General features: G+C 28.2%; 1 long non-coding RNA gene across 1 annotated transcript in view; it reads right to left on the reverse strand.

Moving 5' to 3' along the window:
* LOC133038872 (uncharacterized) overlaps positions 1–4,374 on the reverse strand; it is a 28,990-nt gene extending 24,616 nt beyond the window's left edge. The window contains exon 1 of the long non-coding RNA XR_009688438.1: positions 2,565–4,374. This is a non-coding gene — a long non-coding RNA (uncharacterized LOC133038872). The remainder of the gene's footprint in view (positions 1–2,564) is intronic.
* Positions 4,375–16,219: the final 11,845 nt, after the last annotated feature.

Consider the following 16,219-nt stretch of genomic DNA (forward strand, 5'->3'; position numbering starts at 1 on the left):
AGTAAATGGATGAGCTCTTGTTTCAGTGACTATATATTAGATCACTAAAACATCATTTACAGGTAACTAAGTGTTCAAATGGGCAAAATACATTGAGGGGTGTAAACGGTAAATTGGTCCCGTCTCGATGTAAATCATCTATATAGAGGATCTCTAAATCACATTAAGATTATAACAATGGTTAAATGAGATAGCATATTGATATCGTGAAACATATGATATGCTCTATATAAGTCTGAGAGTGCAATTCCAAGTTCTAAGAGTGGATTCAACGAGGAATTAATAAGTTAGGGATTTACTTGGTAAATCGGTTCAACTTATTGGAAGCTCAGAATATAGATCCATGGTCCCCATTCTAGTTGAGACTATACTGTTTGTAGGACTCTATAATTGATTTATGATTAATCAATTATAATTCTAAAAGTTAGACTATGTCTAATTTGTGAATTCTCACAGTTTAGGGATGAAATCGTAAATAAGAGGGTTTCTAGGTTTAATTATTAATTATGAGACTTTGCATGTCTGAATTAATAATCAATTTTAAATGGCAATATTATTTAATAATCTATTTTAGTTATTAAATAATTGGTTTTGGCATTTAAATGATTAGAATTGGAAAAATGGCATTTTTGGAGAAATAGAAATAAAATTGAGGAAACTGCAAAATCAATGTGAGGCCCATTCACACCATGGCCGGCCACATCATTGCCTTTTCCCAATTATTATTTTTCAATTTAATTTGTCATTTAATTGCTAATCAAAGCCTAGCCTAAATAGGAAAGTGGTGAATCACACTAAATAAAGCAGTTATTCTATTACACAGTAAAAGAGGAAACTGTTTATTTGGAAAGTTGTGATCTTCTCTTTTCCTATTTATAGCAGCCCCTCTATTCTCTTTGTATGCATATGTGTTGCTTGAGAAACTTTGCTCTGCAAAGTGTATCACACGAAAATAAGAGAGAAAACAAAGAGAGATTTCGAAATACCCTAGTGAGAGAGAAGTGCCCACTCACATCATTCAGTATCTCATCATAGTTTGGAAGACTGTGAAGGATCACATCCAACTGAAGAACTTTTGGGCTCAGATCTTGATTATACTCTGCTACAGACAGGAATCAAGGGTTAGAGATCTTAGTGGAAGGAGACATAAATTCCGCTGCAATCACTGTAAGTTATTCTTAACTTTTATGTGTTTAGTTCATCGTTTTAGAAGTTCAATATTAGGTTGTTAAATCAACATACTTGCAATAGATCTAAGATCCTGGATAAATATAATACCAACACAAGTCTGACCTTATATGTTTTTGATTGCGCTGATAATAATCTAACCTCGAGGTTTCTAGCTTAATATACATATCAACAACATATTGTTGTAGCAAACGGCCAGCACGTAGAAGAAATGAGTTTTCATTAGAGCGAATTTGTAGCTTATAACAATAATATTCTCTACAGGAAACTTGGTTATATTTTTTCTTCTTTTTTAACTGATGCTCTAATAGTAGTGTTGGTGAGGTTATTTTTGAAAAAGGTATTAAACCAACAATATTTGAAGGAGAAGAATCACCTAATGCTCGATTAATTCGTTTAATACCTTCACACCAACTACTATCACCAAATGGGAAAGGTAATAGATATTGCAAAGGGTCATAACAACCAAAATAATATGCTATCTTATGTGCACTTCCTCCTTTTGTGGTAACAATAATATCACGATCCCCATGTCCACCTACATTTTCATCATCTACCCAAACAACAGCAATTTGTGATACTGTAGGACTATTGTATACTCTTTGGTTTAAAATTACATTAGATCTTATCGCTATATGACAATCAGTAAAATCAGGTACTTCTCGAAGACTACGAAAAAAACAAGCATAAGGATTTAACAAAAGTATATTAACTATTTGTTCAATAATTTGTTGATTTAACATTGTTGAAGATTGAAGCCTTTGATGTACCTCTTTCTTAGAATCAAAGAAATATAGTTGTAAATGAGAAGGTTCTTTTTCTGTTGGAAATAGTTCATTTATAAAGTGGTAAACTTGACCTTGAACTCGAAAAGTGTAGATGTCTTTGTTTCTTTTACATAAGTCTTTGTCATATTTAACCCCAAATGAGGTAAACACAAGTTTATTATTATACGTTCGAGAATATATTTGGAAATATTTTGCCTCTACAGATGAAGATGTGAATAAAGTGTATAGTTTTTGACATGAACCATTAGGAGTTAAGGAAACTTCTCCATTGCTACAACAAAAACCTTTTGGTTCACGATGAAACCTTTTTTGCGTGACAGAAATAACAGTTAGGCGCTGATGGTAATATGTCAACAGTAGTAACAATATCTTTTAATGCTACTACAGAAGGAGATATAATTTTTGAAGGTAAACTTGATGCCACAGATTTATCAACAGTAACAATATCTTTTAATGTTTCTACAGAAGGAGAAATGATATTTGAAGGTAAATTTGATGACACAAAACTAGAACTGGAACCTAAAAGAAATTGATATAAAATTAATATGGAAAGGAGCACTAAACAAGAGAAAAATAAACTAACCGTACAAAGTTTCTTGGAAGTATAAGCATCACGTCTTTTTTTTTTTGTATTGCCTCTCGTTGCTCCTTTGAAATATTTGCATACCAATTACGTTTTCTCATGTTTGACGATGATCCACTCATGTTGCTAAAAATTATGAAAGAATTCATGTTACTAAAAATAACATAGTCCAGACAATTAAATTTAAGCAAAGACAATAGACTTTAATCTTTAATTTTCTTTTTGGTAGACATGTTAACTTCATTCAAACTATACACTGACTACTCAAAGTCATAAGAAAGTAAACTAAAAATTATAAATATATTAAATTACGTTATTGAGAAATTAAAATAAAAAAATTATCCAATAAGAAATTTTTTGGTTCCATTAGTTGCAATTGAGTCATCATAATACAATATATTTTGCCATTTATTATGACTTTAACTGTATGAGCATGAACTTCTATTATGGTATCACCATTTGATGAAGCAAATAAGGTAGACTTCATGTACAACCAACTCCACTATGATTTCATTTCCAAAAACTACACTAAAGTTCATTATATCTAATCATTAAGAAGAGAGAGCCATCTATATATGGAGAGCGAGAAAAATAAAAGAACACAAAAAAATGTGTAAATCAGTATGCAAAAACCCAGCTGCAAAAACAACAGCCATACCATTGTTGTTTTGAGCTCTGCTTCTTGCACCATTTTATACTTAGGTTAGTGATGTTACTCGATTTTTGTGTGTATAATTTTTGAGTTCAACAACTTGTTCTTTGTTTGTCTTAGGTTAGTGATATTACTCGATTCATATTATAGGATTACTACAAACTGAAAAACGGTTTCAGAATACAGACATATATGTGGAGTGAATATTCATAGAATATAGATATCATCATCATCATTATAGTGTGTACTGCTACCTGTTCCATATTTGAATCAAACATATAATTTGTTTTGTGGCTTCATGTTCAGAGTGCTCCTATACAATTGGTAGTAATTATTAGAAAAATGAAAATAAGCAGTAAGACGTATAGTTTCGTGTCAAAGAGTAAGTGTGATTGAATAAGTTAATTTATCCATATTTTCATCCAAATAATAATATAACTAATATTTTCTTCTCACAATTCCATGAATACAATATAATTTTATCAAATGCAATTGGTTTCATAATAATGTCTTGAAATTAATTATCTAAGCACTTTCGTCTTATAAAAGATTTTATACTAAAACAATCACCTCATCCCAACCCATTCTAATATATATTAACTTACTTCTTCCTCTTACCTAACATACACTAATAACCAAAGAAACAATTAACCTTCTCCATATCCTCAGAATCCAATATTGTCATTCGCAACTGAAAAACAATTGTATTTCTTAAGTTCTTTAAAGGTGAACAACCTTAGTCCTTTAACTGAAGAGTGCTCTTATAATCTCTTATTCAAACTGAACTGATGAGACTCAATTTACTCATATAACACTCAAATCTATTAAAGAAACTACAATACAATTTTTTGAAAATATGTGGTCTTACATGTACTTTCAAACTGTTGTTGGATCTATAGACAAACAAGAGATAGACAAACTAAAACTTTTTAGTAGCATGAGGGAAACAAAGCAATAATACTCCCGCAAGAAAAATAAATGGTCGATTTACATTAAAAGTACTTTCTTAATGGCTATTTATACTTTCCAAGCAAATAATCCTGTAAGTAGTAACACCCCACATACACAAATTCAACAAATACACCAATGACAATTCAAACACTCAAGTTTTTAGAGTTTGTAGCCACCTCTACACTTAAGTCCACATGGAGATAAATATAAAATGAAGAATCAATATATATATATATATTTTTTTTTTTTTGAAAGAAAAAAAAAATATACATATATATATATTGATTCTTCATTTTAAAGAAAAAAAATCAATATATATATATATAAAGGAGAGTTTTAGGAGAGTTGATGTGGCAACTTCTATGTCATTTTTTTCTAATCTCTCTTCTCTCAATTTTCTAAATTTACTCATATTATTTTAAAGATTCAATTATATATTTAGTCTATTCTTTTCTTTTAATTAGTACCATTTAAACCCATGCAATAATTTTAAAATTTATTACATTAATTTATAACATTCAAAGAATACAAATAGTTTTCTTTGTTTTTTTAACTTACTAAGACACTCAAAATTTATTACTATCTCTATTTAACACATTGTAACCATTAATAATTGTAACAGTTTTTTAATAAAGATTAATAGTTGTAACCGTCGTCCCGATTTTATTACAATACTACTTCTTATTATCTACTCAAATATATTATTACACTTATTATTATTATTATATAAATAAGAAAAAAAATAAACACTATGCCTTTCTTCATACTATATTACAATTATTTTCTCTCTCTCTCAAACATTTTCACTTCTCTTATTATATATATATATATATTTATATTTATATAGACAACGTTATATATTCTCAAGTGACATTAATAAACCTATTATATTACGTATAATTCTAATTCATAATGAGTTATAGGTAAGTAATATCATAATTTGTTAATAATATTGTTGAAAAAGGAAACTTATAATTTAGTTAATACATTATTAAATTATAGATAGAAAACCCATATAAAATGGAATCACTGAATTCAAATAGTTACATAATAATTGTTAAGCAAAAAAACATTATAATTATTTTTTATTTTATATACTAGCTAATTAATACTAACTTAAAAGAAATAAAAGACTAATGACCTATAGTATTCTAAAATACCATTTATATGATAATTAATTTTAAAAACGTAACATTCACACTAATACTAAATTAATTATAAAAAATATAACATACACATAATTTAATATATGTATTAATTCTCTTCAATATAAATATGTAGGAAGAATATGTTTGATGTGTTATGTGGAAGTGTACTATTAGTAAAATTTTGTAAGAATAGTTTCTTTACAATTTAAAGAATTCTTCAAAGAAATCCAAAATTATTTTTGAAGTCCATAGAAAAGAAGTCTCGATCTATCATATTCATGGGAAAGCTAAATACTTCTTATTCAAAGTAAGTTTATTTCATTTTGACAACTAAAAGGTAAATTACCTTTAATATACTATTTTATATTTAATGAATTTTTGGTTTTGTAGGAACAAATTTTTTTTGTAGCTTTTTTTTTTTGTTCAAGGATGAAAAATGACAAACACAAATATGATACCAAGAAATGAGCATTCTTCACATTGAGGAGGAGGTCAGCGGTGTGGTAGAAATATTAATAAATACTATATAATATAAGAGTATAAATACAAAGTTAATGTACATTTTAATCACTATTATATATTATCTTAAATTTTTGACAAAAAAAAATTGTATGTATTATCGTTTGATTATGTTGGGTTTTATGCCCTAAATAAAACTCTTTACAATCTGATTAGTTATCAATATAAGAAATTTGAAGTGATTGATGTTTGCATGAATTTTACATGCTAATGGTTTAATATGTTTAATATGTTTATTACATTCATACACACAAAATCAGTTAAATCCAGATCATATGTTTATTCACAATTACAGTATCGTCAACACAGTGGAATGTGATTGTGATCATATGAATCAAAAGTTTTGGTCCCTGTTTCATCAGTGTTATTGGATTTACACTAATGTGATAATCAGCGATGATGTGTACTTACACTTGGAGTAAGTGTTATGTTCTTTCCAGGACATTAGTAAAGTATACTAGTTTCGAATGTATGGAGTATACATTGGACTGGACCGATATTGCAACTAAGTTAAGATATTACAAACTTACCGTTATACATATCTTTCCAAGTCAATATCAGTAGTTGATCTTAAGATTAAAAGAATCTAAATCCTGATATGCTTGGGCTCAACTCAGGAGTGCTATTCATGTTCTTTGATTTATTAGTTAAGCCTACTTTTGGGTCAGGGTGATACGTATATTTTGGGAACATGATAGTATGATTGAGTGGGAGTGCTGAACATAAATATGGAATCTATAGCTTCTACTGGTGTATAGAAGTTAAGTGATGAGTCCCTTCGAGCTTAGCAAATAGAAGTAAATGGATGAGCTCTTGTTTAACTGACTAATTATTAGATCACTAAACACCATTTACAGGTAGCTAAGTGTTTTAAGGGGCAAAATACATTGAGGGGTGAGAACGGTAAAGAAATCCCATCTCGATGTAAATCATCTATATAGAGAATCTTTAAATCACAATAAGATTATAACAATGGTTAAATGAGATAGTATATTGGTATCGTGAAACATACAATATGCTCTATATAAGTCTGAGAGTGCAATTCTAAGTTCTAAGAGTGGATTCAACGAAGAATTAATAAGTAGGAATTTACTTGGTAAATTTGGTTCACTTATTGGAAGCTCAGCATATAGATCCATGGTCCCCATTCTAGTTGAGAACATTCTGCTTGTAAGACTCATTAATTGATTCGTGATTGATCAATTATAATTCTAAAGTTAGACTATGTCTAATTTTATGAATTTTCACTAAGCAGGGGTGAAATTGTAAAGAAAAGAGTTTCTAGGTTTATTTATTTATTAATGGACTTTATATGTCTAATTAATAATTAAATTAAATGACAATATTATTTAATAATCTATTTTAGTTATTAAATAATTAGTTTTGGCATTTAAAAGGTTAGAATTGGAAAATTAGCGTTTTTGAGAAAATAGAGATAAAATTTGATAAAATTGCAAAATTAAGTGAGGCCCAATGACACCATATGGCCGGCCACTTAAATAGATTTTTCAAATTAATATTTTCATTATTTTAATGCCAAATAAATCCTAACATAAACCTAGTAGTTGCCTATAAATAGAAAGTGATGGCTCAGTCACAACACATGCTTTCATTAGTAATCTGACAGAAATTTCTCTCTTCAGAAAACTGAGCCTTCCCACTTTCTATCCTTGGCCGAAATACCTCTCTCTCTTTTCCCTTCATCTTTTTCGTGACCCTAGTGAAAGAGTAAGTGCCCACACACAAGAAGCGTAACTCAATCATAGATTGGAAGACTGTGAAGGATCAAAACTTGAAGAAGAAGGACATTCGGGCTCAGATCTTGATTATACTCTGCTACAGAAAGGAATCAAGGGTTAGAGATCTGAGTGGAAGGAGACATTAATTTCGCTGCATCAATGTAAGGTTTTCTTAACTTTATATGTGTTTATTTATCGTTTTAGAAAGTTCTTATTTAGGATGTTAATAAACATACTTGTGAGTAGATCTAAGATCCTGGTAAAATAATTCCTAACAACTGGCCTCAGAGTCATGGTAATTGATTTACTTACATGAAATTTGGACTTTAAAACGATTGTTTGTATGTTCTTTGGATGGTATCATGTTGTATTGAGTGTTATTTGATGGTTGATTGATGTTTGTGAAATTTTCCTGAAAAATAATTGTGATTTCGTTTCTGGAATTATTTTTATTGGATAGTATGGAAAACATTAAGCAAGTTAGCCTTTTACAGAACTCAATTTGGATTTTATTTGAATTAGTTATGATTTTTTGAAGATTTGAAAAAATCGGGGCTGTGCTGATATTTTCCTGCGATCGCAAATCTGTCCGTACAGTTTCGAATTTTTTCATTTTTCTTCGATTTTTCATGCTTTTTCATGTAATTAACTTCCAATTTTTTGTATGGTTTTGTATATATACTATTACTATTCCTAATTCAATTCTAATTATCATTTTGAATTAATTTAATATTTTTTTTTAATTTAATTCAAGATATTAGTGTAATTTGAATTTGAATAGAATTAGTATCTATCTTCTTGCTTAAAAATCTATCTTATTTTTAAATTTGATTATATCTTATTTTTTTTTTAAATTTAAGGTCAGATTTTATAAGATATTTATAAAATCTTTTAAGATATTTTAAAATATCTTATCTTTTAAGATATTTTTTAATAATATCTTATCTTTTAAGATTTTTTTTTAAAATCAAATCTTTTTAGATATTTTGACCTTATTTAAATTTAAATAAGATATTTATAATCATGTAATTTTAAATAGATATAAGATATTTTACTAACTTTTAAATTTTGTTATTTTATTTATTCAAATTAAATTTAAAATCTGAAAAAGATATTTCTTTTATCTTTTCTAATTTTTATTTAATTTTTATTTTTAAAATAACATTTAATATTTAAAAATAGTTAGTAAATTTTTGAAATGATATTTAGGTTGGTTGAAACCTAATTTTTCAAACTTGTAGGTTTAATTTTGAATATTTTTTTTAAAAATAGTTTTGAAATTTAAAATATTTTTTTTATTTATTTTCGAAAATAAATAATTTTTTTTATTTTCGAAATCTAAATTATTTATTTTTTTAATTAAATATTTTTTATTTAATTATTAATTTCGAAAACTATTTATTTAAAATTAAATAAATCCTACTTCCAACTATCCAGCTAACCTTGTTGCAGGAGTATGTATTTTTAGCTTGTGTGTAAGTTTTAAAAACCTATTATTACTTGATTGCAAATAGCCATGGTTACTTTTTGCCAGATCTAATGATCTGATGGCTCCCTTGGTCAAGTTAATAATTTGTAACAGGTATATTTACAATATTCTTTCATCTGTGTATGACCTAGCAACATGATAGGACTCATCCAAAGTGTGCCTGTGTGAGCCTATATGTTTATTTTATTATATATATGCATATAGGTTGTTGCTAAATAAAATGTCACACCATGATAGATTTTATTTAGGTCCATTTAGTAATTGGACCTATTCAATTAATAACAGTTATTCATTTTAAGGTTAAATTCCTCTCTTTTGGGCCTTGTGTGAGATTGGGAGCCATAGAAGTGGGTACGACATACTGAACCCAGCACCCCCTCACATGAACTACCCCAATTGTGAAGGCCCATTTGCCTGATTTGAATAACTGTACTAGGTTAATTATATTAGTTTGACCTAATAAAATTGAATTAGCAACATAATTAACTTTTAAAATATATGAAAATTTATTTTTCATTTTAATATTTTAAAGTTAATTTTAAGAAAAACACTTTTAGTTTAGATATTATTTCTAGACAAACTATTTGTATTTTTCTTGTATTTAATTAAATATAGAATTTTAACTAACTAGATTCTTTCTGGAGCTTATTTAATTAAATATTCCTATTTAAGTTATAAATTAATTGTATCAACTGATTTTTCTTAACTAACTTAAATTTGAATATTTGATTTAAATTTTTAATCAGGTTGAGGAATCTTAGGCATTAGTTATTAAAGATTCTTAAGATATTTTTTAAGTTAATATCTTTTCAAATATTAACTTGAAATGGAATATTTTAGATATTTTTTGGTTAATATCTTTTCAAATATTAACTTTAAAAAGATATCTACAAATTAAGTGGTTACAACTTAATTTGTGATATTTAATTAAATCTAGATTTGAAATTATTTAAGTTTTAGATTTTTTCTATATAACTTAAATTAGATATTTTTCAAATTTTGAAAAGATACTTAGTCAAATAAGATATTTTCTGGATAGTAATCTCTAGACTACTTATTATTTCTAATATTTAAATAGGAAAATCATACTTTGTGAAATTAATTATTTAAATAATTAATTTTGGTACAATTTTATTAAGTATATTTTTCCTAGTATTAAATAGAAATTAATAATTAAGCCTTCTCTACACTTAATTATTATTTCTTGAATTTAATACATTTAATTAAGTTAAAAAATCTAAATATCTAAGTTGATTTTCATCATGATACTTAAATATTTATTGATTTTTCATGACACTTAATTAAATAGAAAATTATTTTTAGGTTGAAATTTAATTTTTCAACTTAAATTTAAATAATTTTCAATATATATTTTTCTTTATTTTATTAATCAATTTCGAAATTTACATTTTAATTATGCAATATTTTCGATTTTTTTTTAAAATAGATTGGGTTGTAAATTAATTATTTATTTTAATTAATTCTTGGACCAACTACAATCAATGATTTTTTTCATTTAATTGATTAATTTAAAATAAATGAATTTAAAATATATATATTATTAGAAATTGAATTAACTAGTCAAAAGAATATCTAGATAGGTGATATTTTTGCTTGAAGTATTTCTTTTCTATTTTTTATTATTTTCGAAAATTATATTTTTATATACTTTAAATTTTCGAACCCAATAAATATATTCTCAAAGGAAATTTTTAAGTTGCTAATTATTTATTTAATTCAACTTAAATTAATTTCCTTAATATTTATATTTAAGATTATTACTAAGATGGAAATAATTTATTTTATTTCAATCACCATCTAAGTATAATTTTATAAATATTATATTAAATTCTTATTTTTGAATTTTAATTCTTAATTTAGAATTTAATGAGATTTATTTATTAGAATAATAAAGAAAATACATTTTAAATAATGAGCTTTATTATTATTAAGATATTCAATCTCCATTGTGGGTTTTACACCGCGTTTGTTTTAGTGAGTAATCCTCCCTAATGGAGGAACGTTCATTAGCAATTTCGCACCGTTTAATCTCGCATGATAAGTGGTTTGTAAGTGTTTTGTATGGTAAAGATCACCCTAATGGTGGCGACCATATTTGACTTGCAAATTGCGAAACAATGGTAGAAGCTCATGAGATAGAATAACCTTGACTCTCGCCTAAACGGGACAACGCTGGATTCTGATCTTGATCGAATAAAAGGTTGCTAGAATGTTTAACATTTTAGATGAGCTGACAACTCTATTCAATGGATGGTAGCTTTGACTCTCGCCTAAACGGGACAACGATATCGCCTTGTTGAAAACCTTGGAAATTATTTAGGATTGAATTTTTTAAGTATTTTCTCATATCATTCCTACTTGCTATGTGCTTATAATTTCTGAATTGTTTTTGTGTGTTAAACCATTATTTAATTTCTATTTGTTGATTTTTATTATTTTGTAGTATCCTGTTTTGTCAAAATGAATCCCATGTTATCACTGTTGACTGAAAATAAGCTGAATGGATCTAACTTTAATAAATGGAATGAGAACATTAATATTGCTCTCATAGGAGAAAGTGCCTTGTTTGTTTTAACTGAGCCGTCACCTGAAGTGCCTGGGGACAATGCATCCAAAGCTGTGAAAGAAAAGTATGAGCGTTGGCAGAAAGCAAATGACAAAGCTCTATACTTTATGCTTTCTAGCATGGTTGACACCCTCAAAACTCGGTTTTCTAAAACTGAGAAGGCTGCTGAAGTTATAACGAAGTTAAATGAGCTATTCGGTAAGGCATCGCTTCAGTCACGCTTTGACGCGACTAAGAAGTACATTAACGCACGGATGGAACCTCATCAAAACATGCGTGACCATGTTCTCCTCATGTCCAGTTATTTCCAAGAAGCCCAGGATCATGGTGCTGAAATGGACAGTGCTACTCAAGTAAGTCTTATCTTGAATAGCCTGACTCCAGCATTTCTACCATATACATCAAATTATGTCATGAATAAGAAGGAAATTGACTTTCATGAATTAGTCAATGACCTTCAAACTTATGAAAATTTGATTGGAGGACCCAAGAAGAAAGGGAGTAAACCTCATAATCCTGGTAATGGTAATGGGACGATAAAACCTGAAGCAAATGTTGCCTCTGCTTCAAAGCCCAAATCGAAGAAGAAGTGGAAGAACACCAAGAAGCGAACAAAAGTCATGAAAAAGGCTGCTCCTTCTGGTGATGCTACACTTAAAGGAAAGTGTTTCCACTGCAATGAAAAAGGTCATTGGAAACCCCAGTGTCCTAAACTTCTTGCAAAGAAACAAGGTATTTCCTTTTATAAACTTTAAGAGTTTTAGTGAATTATTATCCAATTGGATTTATGATTCTGGACTAACTTTGTTTATTTGTTTTCTTCTTCTTATAGGCCAAGATACTTGAACTCAATTGAGTTGGATCAGCAAGCTGGACCAAGGGTGAAATCGTCCAGATGAAGATGAAGCTCTTCAATTTTTTTTGAATTAATTGTTTTAGTTTAAAGACAATTTGGATTTCAAATTTTAGTTAGGGATATTTATCCCTGTTTCTCTCATATTGTTGCAATACATTTTTTTTTATTATTAATAAAGTTTTATTTTCGAAATTCCCTATTGCAATTTATGAGATTGAGCTTCATTTATTTTATCTTCATCAATTATTACCACATTATATTTGTATGTTTGTATGTGTAAGTGTTTTTATTATTGATGCAAATTCTATAATATTTACAACTCTTCATAGAGTTATATTATATAAACACTAGAAATTATTTCTTTGTTTATCAATAATTGTTAATTCTCAAACAATTATTAAGAATTTGTTTAATAAAAGGATCTTATGATCTGATAGGGGTGGAGAAAAGTTAAGAAAACTATGCAGTTCAACGATCTTTTATATCTAATGAACTCTGGATAGTATTCAACTCCACATGAACTCTATCACACTAAGAGAATCATGATCTTTACAACCTTTAGAGGTGGATCATAATCTCTATATACTTAGGGGTGGAGATTATCCATAGTACCCTATATGTATATTCTTAGGGGTGGAGTATATTCCACAATTCCCTATGTAACACATATCTTGTTTAAACATAGAAGTAATATAATGAGTCAGCTATTGTCAATATAAATTCTTGATCTTGATTGTATGTTCCATTTCGATTTTACTATTGTAAGTAAAAGTTTGATACCTTTGAAAGTTCTTTGTTAAAGTTTCACACTACCTTAATTGAGTGGGAGAATTTTAAAGTTCTATACCCATCTTCATTAGGTTGATACTTGTGATAGGTACTTAAGAACACTACTGAAAAGCAAATCTAACCATTCACATGGATAGGTATAGCTTATCAGAATTATGAGAATAAGATAAAGAACTCTAGTTCAGTCCATTCAAATGACTTGAACCAAGAATTCTTAATCCTCATAAAATTTTATGGTATCTTAATTTTGATTACTTTATCTCTGGCATGTATTTTTACTTCAAATACTAGTCTGCTATGTTGATGACTTAGTCTTGACTTAAAGTTTAAGACTAATACAAAAGTCACAACTAGGTAACTCTCTAAACAATCAGAGGTTAAAAGTATTATTTAACCAGACATCTGCTATTGAGTGGGAGCTATCTGAGATGTAATCAAATAGGGAACATTAGAAGATATTCAAGAAGGATTTATGTAAGTGATCTATATGTCAGATATTAAGGAACTGTGTATCAGTTGTCTTTGTATCTCACTATTTAATTTCGATTTATATGAGATGGTGCTTACTTTGGGGGTGGAGGAATTATTGTATAATAATTCAAGCTCTACCAGAGAAGAACTATAACTTGGTCTATTCGAAAATACCAGAAAGTTATATCACTGAAGAAAAGTCTACACTATATTATCTCAATTACATATTTTAAAATATGAGAGATATGTCTTCTGTTAATTCAGATGTACTTTTAAAACAGTAAAGATTTCAGTATCCCTTGATGAGTAAAGCATATAGTAAAGGATGTTTCATAAGTGTATTTATGAACTAGTTTCCAGAAGTTTGGATGGATTCAAATATACTACACTTGATCTGAAGATCAAGACATCAGATTGACCTATTTGCACAGTTTGTTTTATATTAGTGCAAGTGGGAGTTTGTTGGGTTTTATGCCCTAAATAAAACTCTTTACAATCTGATTAGTTATCAATATAAGAAATTTGAAGTGATTGATGTTTGCATGAATTTTACATGCTAATGGTTTAATATGTTTAATATGTTTATTACATTCATACACACAAAATCAGTTAAATTCAGATCATATGTTTATTCACAATTACAGTATCGTCAACACAGTGGAATGTGATTGTGATCATATGAATCAAAAGTTTTGGTCCCTGTTTCATCAGTGTTATTGGATTTACACTAATGTGATAATCAACGATGATGTGTACTTACACTTGGAGTAAGTGTTATGTTCTTTCCAGGACATTAGTAAAGTATACTAGTTTCGAATGTATGGAGTATACATTGGACTTGACCGATATTGCAACTAAGTTAAGATATTACAAACTTACCGTTATACATATCTTTCCAAGTCAATATCAGTAGTTGATCTTAAGATTAAAAGAATCTAAATCCTGATATGCTTGGGCTCAACTCAGGAGTGTTATTCATGTTCTTTGATTTATTAGTTAAGCCTACTTTTGGGTCAGGGTGATACGTATATTTTGGGAACATGATAGTATGATTGAGTGGGAGTGCTGAACATAAATATGGAATCTATAGCTATCTTGGTGTATAAAAGTTAAGTGATGATTCCCTTCGAGCTTAGCAAATAGAAGTAAATGGATGAGCTCTTGTTTAACTGACTAATTATTAGATCACTAAACACCATTTACAGGTAGCTAAGTGTTTTAAGGGGCAAAATACATTGAGGGGTGAGAACGGTAAAGAAATCCCATCTCGATGTAAATCATCTATATAGAGGATCTTTAAATCACAATAAGATTATAACAATGGTTAAATGAGATAGTATATTGGTATCGTGAAACATACAATATGCTCTATATAAGTCTGAGAGTGCAATTCTAAGTTCTAAGAGTGGATTCAACGAAGAATTAATAAGTAGGAATTTACTTGGTAAATTTGGTTCACTTATTGGAAGCTCAGCATATAGATCCATGGTCCCCATTCTAGTTGAGAACATTCTTCTTGTAAGACTCATTAATTGATTCGTGATTGATCAATTATAATTCTAAAGTTAGACTATGTCTAATTTTATGAATTTTCACTAAGCAGGGGTGAAATTGTAAAGAAAAGAGTTTCTAGGTTTATTTATTTATTAATGGACTTTATATGTCTAATTAATAATTAAATTAAATGACAATATTATTTAATAATCTATTTTAGTTATTAAATAATTAGTTTTGGCATTTAAAAGGTTAGAATTGGAAAATTGGCGTTTTTGAGAAAATAGAGATAAAATTTGATAAAATTGTAAAATTAAGTGAGGCCCAATAACACCATATGGCCGGCCACTTAAATAGATTTTTCAAATTAATATTTTCATTATTTTAATGCGAAATAAATCCTAACCTAAACCTAGTAGTTGCCTATAAATAGAAAGTGATGGCTCAGTCACAACACATGCTTTCATTAGTAATCTGACAGAAATTTCTCTCTTCAGAAAACTGAGCCTTCCCACTTTCTATCCTTGGCCGAAATACCTCTCTCTCTTTTCCCTTCATCTTTTTCGTGACCCTAGTGAAAGAGTAAGTGCCCACACACAGCAAGTAGTAACTCAATCATAGATTGGAAGACTGTGAAGGATCAAAACTTGAAGAAGAAGGACATTCGGGCTCAGATCTTGATTATACTCTGCTACAGAAAGGAATCAAGGGTTAGAGATCTGAGTGGAAAGAGACATTAATTCCGCTGCATCAATGTAAGGTTTTCTTAACTTTATATGTGTTTATTTATCGTTTTAGAAAGTTCTTATTTAGGATGTTAATAAACATACTTGTGAGTAGATCTAAGATCCTGGTAAAATAATTCCCAACAGATTATTGATACAATATATTAGATATTTAGAGACTTTCATATATCTTTTACATTATTTTTTTTTTTTTGCACATGTAGTGTATAAAATTATTTT

This window comes from Cannabis sativa, chromosome 6 (genome assembly GCF_029168945.1).
Source record: "Cannabis sativa cultivar Pink pepper isolate KNU-18-1 chromosome 6, ASM2916894v1, whole genome shotgun sequence".
In the NCBI taxonomy this organism is placed as follows: domain Eukaryota; kingdom Viridiplantae; phylum Streptophyta; class Magnoliopsida; order Rosales; family Cannabaceae; genus Cannabis; species Cannabis sativa.